The sequence below is a fragment of the Tupaia chinensis genome, unplaced genomic scaffold, assembly GCF_000334495.1.
Source record: "Tupaia chinensis unplaced genomic scaffold, TupChi_1.0 Scaffold000407_1, whole genome shotgun sequence".
In the NCBI taxonomy this organism is placed as follows: Eukaryota; Metazoa; Chordata; class Mammalia; order Scandentia; family Tupaiidae; genus Tupaia; species Tupaia belangeri.
The window spans coordinates 509,347-522,685 of NW_006159909.1; the positions used below are offsets into that span (position 1 = coordinate 509,347).

The 13,339-nt window shown below is 45.0% G+C and overlaps 2 pseudogenes; both read left to right on the forward strand.

Moving 5' to 3' along the window:
• Positions 1-1,130: 1,130 nt before the first annotated feature.
• LOC106735478 (dnaJ homolog subfamily A member 1 pseudogene) lies at positions 1,131-1,848 on the forward strand (annotated as a pseudogene).
• A 9,488-nt stretch (positions 1,849-11,336) lies between these two features.
• LOC102497428 (torsin-1A-interacting protein 2-like) lies at positions 11,337-12,791 on the forward strand (annotated as a pseudogene).
• Positions 12,792-13,339: the final 548 nt, after the last annotated feature.

Genomic DNA, 13,339 nt, shown 5'->3' on the forward strand with positions numbered 1-13,339 from the left:
GGGAGGAAAGGCATGAGTGTGTGGGGCAGCCCTGGCCCCAGGAGAGCCTGGTGAAGAGAGATCTGAAGGCTGTTCTTAGAATCCCCAAGCCTAGGGAGAAAGAGGCGAGAACAAGAGCAGGCCACAGAGCAGGGTCAGCCACCTGTGCGTGGTTAACCCTCATGGCAGCTTGAAAGGACAACAGTGTGAACAGGCAAGGGTGGGAGCCTTAACTGACACAAGAAAGAAGTTAAGATACAAGCTGGGCATTGACCAGGATTCTGCTTAACAGGGGCTGGAGGCTCAGATGCCCCTCAAGGACAGGGACTGAGCACCATCCTGACTTTACCCACCAGCACGTCAGGAACTACCAGTGAGCCATGCAAAAGCCGGCTAGTAGCTGGGTGCTGGGCTCATGCCCTCATGTGGCAGCTCCATCCAACAGAAATACAGCGAACCACCTAGATTTTTGCTATAGGGTGCGAGCACTTGCTGGAAAAGACAGAGAAAGACAGAAAGCAAGAAATCACTCCCCAGGGGAATGGCCACACCACAATCCCTTCTCCTCCATTCTCCTCTTGGGATTTTGGGCACATACACACATGCGCCTTGCATGAGTTCAGGTCACCATGTCCAGGATTCAAACCACAGTTGAACACGTGGGAGTCCAGCGACATAACCTTTACGCCATCTGCTGGTTCCACATTTTACATTTTCTAGGAACCACAGTAGAAAAGCAAAAGGCAGGTGAAATTCATTTTACGGATATATTTTATTGAACCCAATATGCCTGAATAATATTATTTTAGTATGTTATCTATATTAAAAATTAAGATTTGGGGGAACTTTCCAGAATGCTCTGTGAGAAGCTGAGGAGTGGAGGCTGCCCGACCTGCACACAGCTATGCACCTTCCCGCTCCCCCACGCCAGCCTCAGCCCACTTACCGACTGTAGAAAATGGTGAAAGAAATGACTTACTATGATGTTTTGGAGGTCAAACCCAATGCTACCCGGGAAGAATTGAAGAAGGCTTACATAATGGTGCAACAAGAAAACTGGCCCTGCAAAAGGATGTGATTTGTGACAAAGGCGAAGGCCGAGGTGGTAAGAAAGGAGCAGCAGGGTGCTGTCCCAATGCCGAGGCACTGGAATGCAAATAAGAATCCATCAGATAGGACCTGGAATGGTTCACCAAGTTCAGTCTGTACACATGGAGTGCCAAGGCCATGGAGAGCGGATCAGTCCTAAAGATAGATGTAAAAGTTGCAATGGAAGGAAGATAGTTTGAGAGAAAAAGATTCTAGAAGTTCATATCGACAAAGGCATGAAAGATGGCCAGAAGATAACACTCCATGGTGAAGGAGACCAAGAGCCAGGACTGGAGCCAGGAGATGTTATCATTGGACTAAATCAGAAAGATCGTGTTGTTTTCACTCGGCGAGAAGACCTTTTCATGTGTATGGACATACAGCTGGTTGAAGCATTGTGTGGCTTCCAGAAGCCAATTTCCACTCTCGACAACCGAACCATAGTCGTCACCTCTCACCCAGTTCAGGGTCAAGCATGGAGATATCAAGTGTGTGTTAAATGAAGGCATGCCGATTTATCATAGACCATATGAAAAGGGTCGCCTAATCATTGAATTTAAGGTAAACTTCCCTGAGAATGGCTTTCTGTCTCCTGATAAACTCTCTTTGCTGGAAAAACTTCTACCCAAGAGGAAGGAAGTAGCGGAGACCAATGAAATGGACAAGGTAGGACTGGTGGATTTTGATCCAAATCAGGAAAGATGGTGCCATTACGATGGAGAAGCATATGAGGATGACGAACATCATCCCCAAGGTGGTGTTCAGTGTCAGACCTCTTAATGAGGCCAGTAAATAACACTACTGGCATTTTATATGCAGTAGTGAATAGTGAAGGACTGTAATCATAATATGCTCCCTACTTGCTATTGGTTTTATTTTAATATTCATCTGTAGTCATGTTTTGAAAAGTTAAATAAAGAATAAATGCAAATATAAAACCAAAAATATTACGATTTTTTTCTTCACTTATGATAGAGTACATGCACTTGAGAGTAAGAGTTGGAGAGAGGAGAGTCCTCCACAGGGTCCAGTCATACCTGATCCCCTTCCTCCAGCCCACTGGATCTGTGCACCTGAGCACATGGCAGGCAGGTTTCAGGTTGTCCAGACTGGGGATTTGAACCACGACCACCATGTGGTGTCCAACTTCTCTGGAGTAGCACATTACCACTGTGCCACAGAGTCAGTCATAGTAAGATTTTTGCCTTTAATTGTTTAACCTAAGTCTTTACATATTTTACACTGTAGCATATCTTTTTTTTTTTTTAGGTTTTTGTCATAGAATGAGTGTACACACAGAGAGAGACAGAGACAGTGAGAGGGAAAGTGAGAGATCACCCCCAGGGCAGATGACCACACTATAGTCCCTTCTTCCCCATTCTCTTCTTGGGACTCTGGGCATGCACACACACACACCCAGTGTGATTTTCAAGCCACCAGGTCCAGGACTCAAACTGCAATAGGCCACATGGGAGTCCAGGCCCTTAATTACTATGCCACATGCCTCCTCCTACGCCCTCCCCCCCATACATATCTCCATTTGTTTGTTTGTGTTTTAGAGGTTTTTATCTTAGAGAACATGCACTCACCAGAGAGAGAGACAGAGAGAGTGAGACAGAAAGTGAGAAATCACACCCTAGGGGGTGGCCACTCCACAGTCCCTTTTCTATTCTCCTTCTGGGATCTTGAGCACATGTGCATACATGACTTATTTTTTTAATAAATCTTAATGCATAATCTCTGTGGATACCACATTACAAAGCACAGTAGATGAGAGGTTTTGTCACAGAATGACCATAAACCACCACAGAGGCACAAGAAATATGAAAAAACAAAGAAAATATCTCTCCCCTAAGGGAAAAGAACAATCCATCATCCACAGACTTGTAGAAATGTCCGATAGAGAATTCTGAATATTCATAGTGACAAAACTAAATGAGATGCAAGAGCTGAGAGACTATGAACTCCAGAAGATGCAGGAGAAAAGAGACAACATGTTCCAGGAGGTGACTTAAAACTCATGCAGGGCGCGTGTGTGTGCGTGGCCAAGATCCCCGAGAGGAGAATGGAAGAGAGGAGAATGGAGGAGAAGGGTTTGCGCTGTGGCCATCCCCCCGGGGGGTGATTTCTTGCTTTCTGTCTCTCTGTCTGGCGAGTGCATGTGCCCTATAGCAAAAACCTCTCCAAAAAAAAAAAAGAAGAAGAAGAAGAAATCACCTCCTAGGGGGATGGCCACACCACAATCCCTTCTCCTCCATTCTCCTCTCTTCCATTCTCCTCTCGGGATTTTGGCACACACACATGTTTGGCATGAGTTTTAAGCCATTGGGTCCAGGATTCAAATCGCAGTTGACTATGTGGTAGTACAGAGATATAACCATTACACCAACTGCTGGCCCCTCACCAGAAAGTTTTAACTTTATTTTACTTACTATTATTATTTTCCAGTTTGATCAGAGAAAGACAGAGAGAGAGAGAGAGAGAGAGAGAGAGAGAGGGAAAGTGAGAAAGCAAGCACCAGGTCTGGGACTTGAACCACGGTTCACCCGGTGGGAGCCCAGTGCCTTTAACCACCACGCCACATGCCAACCCCCCAACTGAAAGTTTTAATGGGAAAGAAAGGGGAATGGTTAACAGCAAGTCCTGTGTCCAGGCAAACACTCTATGAGTGACAGAGGAAAATAATCAGGAGCAAACCCCTGGGCAAGGCCAGACCCTCAGGATCGCCTTTCCTAGCAGTGACCAGTTTCTGGGAATAATTTCTCTCCCAGGGACCCAAACCATAGGAGGAGTTAATTGCATCCCTCCCTGCCTGGACTAAACTCATGGAAAGATGAGGATGGAGCTGTGGCCTCACCAGCTCATTAGAAGGGAAGTCAAGAGTGAGTCTGCTCTGCCAATAGCATCCAAAAGTGGGGAAATTCGGGCAACTTTGGTTTCTCCATTCTTTGCAGCCTTGCTGAAAAAAAAAAAAAAAATTTATTCAAGCAAACTTGAGATGAAATGTCCCCAAAGTAACACCATGGCCTTATGAGGAAACTACCATGAAAGCCAAGCCCTAAGTGCCAGGAACCCAGCCCTACCACAAGCGATACTGTAGCCAGCAGTGATGTCATGCATCGGGGAATTGACCTTGCTACCACTCGACCTTGGTCCACTGCCCCAATAGCTGGACACCTCTGCTGCCATCTCTGCCAGGAAACATGGCAGCTTGGCCCACAACCAGTTTCTTTCTGTGGCTCCCATTGGAACCAAGGTCTGTGCAGATGCAGCTGATTAGTGGAGCCTGGTCTCAGGCATGTGTCCCAGTCCCAAGGCAGGCTGGGTGTGTGAGTTCTGCCTTTCTCATTGGGAAACCGTAAGAAGAATTCCCCTTGACACAGAGAAAATTGAAAAGAGAATTGTGAGATGAAAGCAGGATATGACAGTCATAGTATTCAATGTGAATGTACTTACTACTACTGAACTGTATACTTAAAAACAGTTAAGATGGGGCCAGCAGGGGGTCTTATGGTTAAGGCCCTAGATACCACATGGCCGACTCTGCAGTTCGAGTTCCGGACCCAACAACTTGAAAAACACGCCTGGTGACTGTGCATGCATGCTCAAAATCTCAAGAGGAGAATGAAGGAGAAGGGATTGTGGTGTGGCCATCCCTCCGGTGGGTAAGTTCTCACTTTCCCTGTCTCTTTGCGTCTGTGTCTCTCTTTGGCTAGCACACGTGCCCTTTGGCAAAAATCTTTAAAATAAATAAATAAAGCTAAGCTTATTTATTTATGGAGCTGGGCCCAGCTCCATGGCCTGGTGGCTAATAGAGTCAGATCCCACATGGCTAACTATGGTTTGAATCCCTGCCCCCAGTGGCTTGAAAACCACACCAGGTACACGTACATGTGTGCCATGCCCCAAATCCTGAAAAAATGATAAATGAAGGAGAATTGCGACATGACTATGGCCCAAGGTGGGAGGGAGGGTACTTTCTCCTCCCTCTCTCTCTCTGTCTCTCTCTGGCAAGCACAGGTGCCCTCTAGCAAACTTAAAAATAGGAAAGTTATTTAGAGGTTCACTAAAAATAGAAAAAGTTGTAACTGTGACCCATGGCCACCCCTGATCTCAATAAATGCTTGGCGAATAATGTCCATAAAGGTATTAGGCTGGGATCCTGCCTCGCAGACACACAGCAGGAGGAACTAGACACTGTTAACATTTCTCGGTTTGGGAAGCATTTCCAGGGCACTTTGTGCTTCCTGCCATTATAGCTCACCTCATACAGGATGGCCGTTGTTTACGTAATCACGGCTAATTTGTGTAAGAATGAACAATGTGCTGGTACTTACACGCTTTATCTCAATTACTCCCTCCTACAACCAGTGAGATAGATGTTGCTCAGAAACGGCCATTTATTATCCTGGAGGAGGGGAGAATACGTCCACAGGCACATAATGTGAAGTTACTGAGCTCAAGGGAAAGCCCTGGAAGGACCTATTTAGAAACAGAGAAAACAAGGGGCCGGCCGGTGGCATGGGGGTTAAGGGCGCTGGGCTCCCACATGGCCAACTGCAGTTCGAGTCGTGGACCTGGCAACTTTCTTTCTCTCTTCCTCCCTCTCTCTCGCTCTGTCCCTCGCTGGTCAAATTAAAATAAATAAAGTTAAATAAAATAATTCTTTAAAGAAAAAAAAGAGAGAAAATAAGAAGAGAGAAACCTCAATATGATTATGTTTTTGTGACAACAAAAGTGAGGAGCTAGGAAAGCCCAGAACGTAGGAAATAAAGTCACATGGAATCAGGACTCAGGCACAGCTAGACCAGTGCATGGCCTACATCTGGGAGCCCACCAATGGGCCTCTCGCCTTATGGGGTGATGTTACATTGAGAAAAAACACGTGCTAATAAAGTAAACAGTGTCATTCCAGATGGGGCCACATAGGCTCCAACTAGCTCCACCCTGGAGAAAGTGCTAGGCAGGAGTTGGGAGTAGTTCGTGGCACAATATAAATCTTAGTCATGGCGGACATCTGAATTACATCCCATAAGAGATTAACTTGAACCCGCACACTCAAGGAACGAAACGCAAGGTTCAGCCAATACCTGTTTCTTCTCCCACTCAGGGCGATCCAAGTCTGTAGCCTAGTCAACCCAGAACTTGTTTCTCCAAATACACACGTTCTCCTCCTGGCCTCTGCATGGAGTCAACCCCAGCCTAGAACATTCATTCTCTCAGCTTGGGAAAAGGCAGCTGCAGGAGTTTATACTGCTCTACTGACCCTCCTATGCCCAGTCAGAGCCTGCACAAAAGACACAGGGAACAGAATAATGAAGAAATTATTTTCTTTCTCCTTCTTCTTTTCTTTTTTTTTTTTTGTTTGTTTGTTTGTTTGCTATAGGGCTCGTACACTTGCTAGAAGGAGACAGAGAAAGGGAGAAATCACCCTCCAAGGGGGATGACCACACAGCAATCCCTTCTCCTCCATTCTCCTCTCAGGATTTGGGGGCAGAACATACATGCACTCAGCATGTTTTTCAAGCTACTGGATCCAGGACTTGAACTGCATGGTTGGCCATGTGGGATTCAGCTGCCTTAACGTCCACACCACCTGCTGGCCCTACAACAGAGAATTGTTAGAGATATTCTAGAGGAAATAAAAGATTAGGGAGATTACAAATCACGCCCAAGATTACCCAGGTAGTTGGGCCGGCTGTGGCATGATAGTTAAGGCAATTGGACCCAACACTGGCGGCTGCATAGTTCAAGTCCTAGGACCCTGCAGCTTGAAAAACTCACTGAGGGGAGAGGGGAGGCAGCAGGTGGTACAGTGGTTGGATAACTGAACTCCCACGTGGCCAACTACAGTTTGAGTCCCACACCAGGCATGTGTACATATGTGCCCAAAATCCCAAGAGGAGAAAGGAGAAGAAGGGATTGCAGTGTGGCCATCACCCCTGGAGTTATTTCTTGCTTCCTCTTTCTCTGTCTCTCTGGCAAGTACACATGCCCTATAGCAAAAATCTCTCTCAAAATAAATAAATAAATAAATAAAGGGAAAAGGAAAAACTCACTGGTACATGTGTGTGCATGCCCAAAATTCCAAAAGAGAAGATGGAGAAGAAGGGATTGTGACCTGACCAGTCCCTATTGGAGGGGTGGGGTGCTTTCCTACTTTCCTTCTCTCTCTCTCTCTCTCTCTCTCTCTCTCTCTCTCTCTCTCTCTCTCCAGTGAGTGCATGTACCCCATTGCAAATAAATGTGTTTTTTTTTAATATTAAAAGAGAAGCCAACAAGTAATATGGTGGTTAAGGCACTAGACTCCCACATGACCAGCCACAGTTTGAGTCCCAGACCTCGCATCTTGAAAATCATGCCAGCCACATGTGCATGCATGCCCGAAGTCCCAGAAGGAGAATGAAAGAGAAGGGACTGTAGCATGACTGTCTCCCCCAGGAGATTATGTCTCACTTTCCCTCTCTCTCGTTCTCCAGTGAGTGCATATGCCTTATGGAAAAAAAAAATAATAATAAATAATAATAAAATAAAGGATCACCCAGCTAGTATGCAGTGGAGCAAGAATTTGAACCTAGTCTAAGTCCAATCTCATCCCCTTAATTACCCAACAGATGTGCAGACCCCTGTTCAGACAGTAACTATGGGACCCAAGTTACTTTAGTTCACTGGGCCTATTTTCTCACAGTGAAAAGGTAACAAAAGGCCTGCCTAACAGAGTTTGAGAAAAGTGGAAATGACGTATGGGGGAAAGCAGGGGTGAGTCTTTCAAAATGTTCATGGAGGGGCCAGCAGGTGGCATGATGGTTAAAGTGGTGGACTCTCACATGGTCAACCAGGTTCAAGTCCTGGACCTGGCAGCTTGCTTTCTCACTTTCCCTTTCTCTCTCTCTGTCTCTCTCTGGTGCACACACATGCCCTATGAAAAAATTAAAATATAAATTTAAAATTAAATGAGTAATTTGTTTGAATGGAAATGTGAATTATGAAAAAACAACGTATGTATTTCCATTTCTTTGCACCAAAACAAACAAGTGCTTGAATTCCATTTTCCCACAAGGGGTTTGAAATACCCTCAAATGTCAAGTCTTAGCACAGTTCCAGGCTTCTACTAAGGGAAGACTAACCAATAGAAGTCCTATTCCCATTTTCAGACAGAGCAGGAGGGAGCATCTTCCTCTCAGGGAGCAGCTGCGATGTCACAGGCGAGACCTCACACATCAGGCTGCCACCAGGACAGAACACTTCCTGCAGCCTGAGACGCATGGTTTTTGCCAGAACTGGGACTATAGGGAAAGGAGACTCCAGTAAACGTATACTCAGCTATACCCCAGAGTGACCTTCCTGACCGTGGGAGGTGAGACCCTTGGCCACCTGGAAATGGTCTATTGCATTTCAAACACAACGTCGGATAAATAAAATGCATTATTATTTTATTAACAACTTCTAAAGGCTCCTGAGGTGGTGTGAGTTACAGCAGATGTAACTGGTTTCATATATTTATTTTATGTGTTTAGCACTTAATTCCCACTGGCTTGCTTTGCAAGACACGCAGCTGTAACACATTTTTACAATGCTATGTCCTTTTTATTAATCAGACTTTCTTGATTACTCATGACCAGTATTTCTAGAGAGCAGGGAGCTTGCTTCCAATAATTCCTCTCCTTTGTCAATAGTCTCTGTCCCTCTGTGTTATTATAGGGTTTGATTTCCATGTTGCAGACTCTTTCATTTCTGGTCTTGGACTGGTGTTTCTTCTCTGGTTTCTCAGAGTTCTCCCGTACTATTCTATCATTTTTGTACTTCTTAAGCCATTTTACACTTGATTAAGTAAATGCACACTCAAAGACATAAGATTATTTAATTAAGCGAAGTACAGAAAACAATTCTTATGAACACTTTTATGCTCTATATTAAGTTCAGAATTTGGCATGTTGAACATTACTTGATGTAGAAATTATAAGCTTAACTTAAATTGAATTATAAAAATAAGAAAACCACATTACAGAAAATTTTGAAAATAAAAAACCTCATAACCCTCTTTCCTTTTTTCTTTATAAGACTTTTTTTTTTAACCTAGTTATAATCATCATGTATGAGCACTATGTGGTCCGAGGTCAAGTCCCAAAATGGCTTCCAGAATCCTCCTTAGCAACACACAGGAGCAAAGTGGACACCGACTACTCTTGGGACGTTTGGCCAGGCCTTCCACCATGAGGGAAGGCATCCATACCTCCGACAGCAGTGAGGGCAGGGAAAGGAGAGTGGAAGAGAGAATGTGACCGCTGACGTTTCCTTCCCTCTGCTCCAGGTCTCCGGTGCACATACATGTGCATGTACACAGTCCTCTGTGCTGAGACTCTCACCTCCCCATGGTCGTCTTTCAGAGGGGTCCACAAAGAAAGATCTGGTTGTTGAGGCAGCCCCAGGCCTCTGGTCTGAGAATCCCCTAGCTGATGGTTGAAACTCTCCACAGGGAGCCCAGAACCAAGTACACAGGAGAAAATTAGGTAAAATTACGGCCTCCAATTCAGTTTGACTCCCACCAGGACAGCAGAGTCTGAGGCTGGACACACCCAGGTTTGAGTCTTGACGCAATGGTAAGCAAGTGCTCCCTAGTCTTAAAATTATAGGAATTATAGGGACCAGTAGTTAGTGTAATGGCTATGTCGCTGGACTCCCATGTAGTCGACTGCAGTTCGAGTCCCGGACCTGGCGGCTTAAACTCACGCTGGGCACGTGTGTGTGCATGCCTAAGATCCCAAGATGAGAATGGAGGAGAAGGGATTGCAGTGTGGCCTCCTCCCCCCCCCGGGGGGGGGATTTCCTGCTTTCTGTCTCTCTCTGTCTTTCTGGTGAGCACATGGGTCCTATAGCAAAAACCTCTCCAGAAAAAAAAATGGGAATTATGGGGACGAGCAGATGGCATAACGGTTACGTCGCTAGACTCCCATGTAGTCGACCACAGTTCAAGTACTGGACCTGGTGGCTCAAAATCCATGCCGGGCACGTGTGCATACGTACCCAAAACACTGAGAGGAGAATGGAGAAGAGACTGTGGCATGGCCATTCCCTCTAGGGGTTGATTTCTCACTTTCTGTCTCTCTAACTCTCCAGCGAGCACATGCACCCTGTAACAAAAATCTATCTTAAAAAATGGAAATTATATTTCTTACCTCTTGACAGTGTCATGAGACCTGAGATAGAATCCATGTACAGTGCCTGGCTCCGAGTCTGTGCTCCCCAAATGGAGGCTCAAACAGCTCTCTAAGAGCCTCAGAAGCAACTTCAAACAAATGCCGAAAACATTTCCACTGTTGACATGGTTGTGAACTCATGGAAAGAACTCACAAAATTATTTTAACATTATGAAGAAATCCTTCAAAGACTTAATGAAAGGTTTACATAAATATTTTCTCAAACCAGATTATCAGTCATTCCTTACCAAATCCATTGACCTGGTTAGAACAGATTCTTGCTCTCTGGGCTTGGACCTACTTCACAGCATGACTTATAAAAACAGGGGTTGGACCAGCAGGTGGCATGGAGGTTGGGGTGCTGGATCTCACATGACTAACTCCATGGTTCAAGTTCCAGACCCAGCTGCCTGAAAATCATGCTGGGTGCATATGTGTGCATGTCCAAAATCCTGAGAGAAGAAAGGAGAAGGGATTGCAATGCAGCCATTCCCCAGGAAGGGGTGATTTCTCCCTTTCTTTCTCTCTCTCTCTCTCTCTCTCTCTCTCTCTCTGGAGAGCATAGAACCCTATGGCAAATTTTTTTTAAAAAAAATCAAGAAATAGAGGTTTATTTAGCTCACAGTTTGGAGGTCCAAGGTCCAGGGGCCGCATCTAGTGGGTTTTCCTGTTAATGGGGTCCTGAGTCCATCCAGGGTGTTACAGCATGAGAGAATGGGAATGTGTATCCCTGCCTATTCATCAGTCTCATTTTCTCACCTTATAAACTCACCAGGAGTCAATCATGGGGCCCACCATAATGACCTTAATCCTAATCTCCTCTTAAAGATTTCACCTTTCAACACAATAGTCTAAGTGTTTATCTTCTTAATCCTGTCTCAACATATGACTTTGGAGGGAACACACAAACCATAGCAGAAGAGAAAAACCTAAGGATTGAAAAAAAGAAATAAAACATTCATTATTCATATAGATTATTGGGCTACACAGGAAGCACAAAAATCTATAGAGAAATTATTAGTTTTAATAAGAGAGTTTAGCAAATCTCTGAATAAGAAAATTAATATAGGGATGACATTGGCCACGGGGCTACGTGCAAAGCAGCCCGGCGTCATAGAGCAGATAAAACACCTGAAGGGCTTCAGCGACGGTGGTGGTCAACAATGGAATACCCTACTCGACTTTGTATGTGACGTATTCCCAGGATCCTCCAGCCAACTCAACATCAGGTACTTCTCTGTGACTGGGTCCTGATTAAGGTCCTCCCAAGACAAACATCACTGGCCACACACTCAACAGGACTCTACCAGGTCTCCCTAACCCCACATCGCTGTCAAGTGCCGAGGCCTTATCACTCGGGTACGTGTATTACAACGGCTGGAGTGCCAGCGCCAACCAAAGACCATTGGACCTGTCAGCACCTCTGTCACACCAAGCGGACATAACAACCATTGTAACAAAGCAGAGTAAACCAAGTGCCGCTGTGTGATAGCACCACCAACTGATAATGCACACACAGACCAACACACACACACACAATCAGGCTAGAGTCCTATCTTTTCCTGGGATTTGAAGGAGCTGTTCTGACATCTATGCTAGTAAGTGACTGATGACATGACAGACTGAATCCATCTCTGAGTTCAGAGACTGAGTGCAATTGAGTGAAAAGTAGACAACGAAATCTTGAAGAACTGCATGGAGGTGCAAGCCGAATTTAACACACTCCAAATAGTGTCAGTTGGACCGAGAAATTGCTAAACCAAACCTGTAATAGGACTGATTCTTTGGGTATCTCTCTTTGTCTTTATTGCCGCTTACTGTAATTGCTCCCAGCGTTGTCTTTCTAGGTCCAGACGTTCTCAGATAATTCACATTGCCCTGATGGTGGACAACAGTGGTTCCCTAGATTAGAACTAGGCCATTGGTTGTACCAAACTGCACTCATTGAAAATGAATGTTACCAAGTATTCTTAGACGCATTAACAGAGCCGATTATGGCCCTGAGTGTAACCCTGATAATCCCGCTAACAGAAGCCTTGCTCTTCCTTGGTCTTTCCCACTTGAGTAGGCTCCCCAAAATCTCACCAGGTGGACATTTGAAAAAGCTTGCCATTCATTTCTTCTGGGTCCTCCACTGGTTAGAAAAAGGATACATGGGACCAGAAGATAGCATAATGGCTATGTCGCTGGACTCCCATGTAGTCGACCACAGTTCGAGTCCCGGGCTCGGTGGCTTAAACTCACACAAGGTGCATGTGTGTGCGTGCCCAAGATTCCAAGAGGAGAATAGAGCAGAAGGGATTGCGGCATGGCCATCCCCCCTGGGGGGTGATTTCTCACTTTCTGTTTCTCTGTCTCTCTCTGTCTTTCTGGCGAGTGCATGCGCGCCGTATAGCAAAAACCTCTCCAAAAGAAAAAAGAAAAAGGATACATGACTCCAGGGTAGCTGGTTTTAACCCTGCATTACAGTTTATCTTGACCAGAACAGATAAAACCTTAAGCAAAAAACTTGGCCAAAACAAATAACATCTGTAACAGTTGAAATCATGGAGACTCTAGAGGGTTTTTTGCTAGTAACCAAAGGAAGATGGAAAAATAACTCATTTCTAAATCTGACTCAGACTGTCACTACTTGGGGAACTGCTTAAATTGTTGATCTGCTGCTAAGGCATACAGGTATTTTGTTCAGCATGTATTTAGTAAGTGTTCTAGACAGATTATTCATCCAGAACCAGACTAATTCGTGTTCCCTATAAAAGATGTTTTGGTGGGATCAGCAGGGGGCAGGGTGGTTAAGGCGCTGGACACTCCCACGTAGCCAACGCACAGTTCAAGTCCCAGATCTGGTGGCTTTTGCTTTTTCACTTTCTCTCTCTCTCTCTCTCTCTGTGTCTCTCTCTGGTCAAATTTAAAAATAAATGAATTAATAAATAAACTAAATAAATAATTCTTGAGGGGAGAAAAATATGTTTTGGAACTAGCTTGCCCCTCCTTAAAAGGTTCCACAGCCTGATTATTGACTTATGACAAGTTAGTCCCTTAGAAGGGAGGTTCCGGAACCAGCAGTTAGCGTA